Source organism: Protomyctophum parallelum (genome assembly GCF_964188405.1).
Source record: "Protomyctophum parallelum genome assembly, chromosome: 19".
NCBI classification, from domain to species: Eukaryota; Metazoa; Chordata; class Actinopteri; order Myctophiformes; family Myctophidae; genus Protomyctophum; species Protomyctophum parallelum.
Window position 1 is genome coordinate 22,800,293 of NC_139717.1, and position 1,007 is coordinate 22,801,299.

Genomic DNA, 1,007 nt, shown 5'->3' on the forward strand with positions numbered 1-1,007 from the left:
CCGCGCTACGAGCTTGTAGATCTTTGACCATATATATTCTTTCAGAGCGAACTTGTTTTTAAACTGAAATCTTTGCTTCCGGGCGGTTCCAGGAACAACATATTTTATTTTCAGATGGTGGTCGGCAGCCAAATACATATCATTGTTGGGGTCCTTGACATGAAATAGTTTGAGAACCACTGACATAGCAACATAGGGTTTTCAAAAAACTAATGTTTTAGAAGGCTTCTCTCAGTATGGCTCGTCACCACTTCGGCCGTGAAGTCCAGACTTAATCTGCCTGGGGCAATATGCATTGAGAGGGGCCAGACTTAATCTGCCTGGGGCAATATGCATTGAGAGGGGCCAGACTTAACCTGCCTGGGGTAATATGCATTGAGAGGGGCCAGACTTATCTGCCTGGGGCAATATGCATTGAGAGGGGCCAGACTTAATCTGCCTGGGGCAATATGCATTGAGAGGGGCCAGACTTAACCTGCCTGGGGTAATATGCATTGAGAGGGGCCAGACTTAATCTGCCTGGGGCAATATGCATTGAGAGGGGCCAGACTTAATCTGCCTGGGGCAATATGCATTGAGAGGGGCCAGACTTAATCTGCCTGGGGCAATATGCATTGAGAGGGGCCAGACTTAATCTGCCTGGGGCAATATGCATTGAGAGGGGCCAGACTTAATCTGCCTGGGGTAATATGCATTGAGAGGGGCCAGACTTAATCTGCCTGGGGCAATATGCATTGAGAGGGGCCAGACTTAATCTGCCTGGGGTAATATGCATTGAGAGGGGCCAGACTTAATCTGCCTGGGGCAATATGCATTGAGAGGGGCCAGACTTAATCTGCCTGGGGCAATATGCATTGAGAGGGGCCAGACTTAATCTGCCTGGGGCAATATGCATTGAGAGGGGCCAGACTTAATCTGCCTGGGGCAATATGCATTGAGAGGGGCCAGACTTAATCTGCCTGGGGCAATATGCATTGAGAGGGGCCAGACTTAATCTGCCTGGGGTA

General features: G+C 49.5%; 1 protein-coding gene across 1 annotated transcript in view; it reads left to right on the forward strand.

The window, feature by feature from the left end:
- The window catches only part of cdc42bpb (CDC42 binding protein kinase beta (DMPK-like)), an 87,760-nt gene extending 87,062 nt beyond the window's left edge, over positions 1-698 (forward strand). The window contains 1 exon segment of the mRNA XM_083790010.1: positions 1-698. This exon segment is cut by the window's left edge and continues 2,017 nt beyond it. The gene's annotated coding sequence lies outside the window, so the exon portion shown is untranslated.
- The last annotated feature ends 309 nt before the right edge of the window (positions 699-1,007 follow it).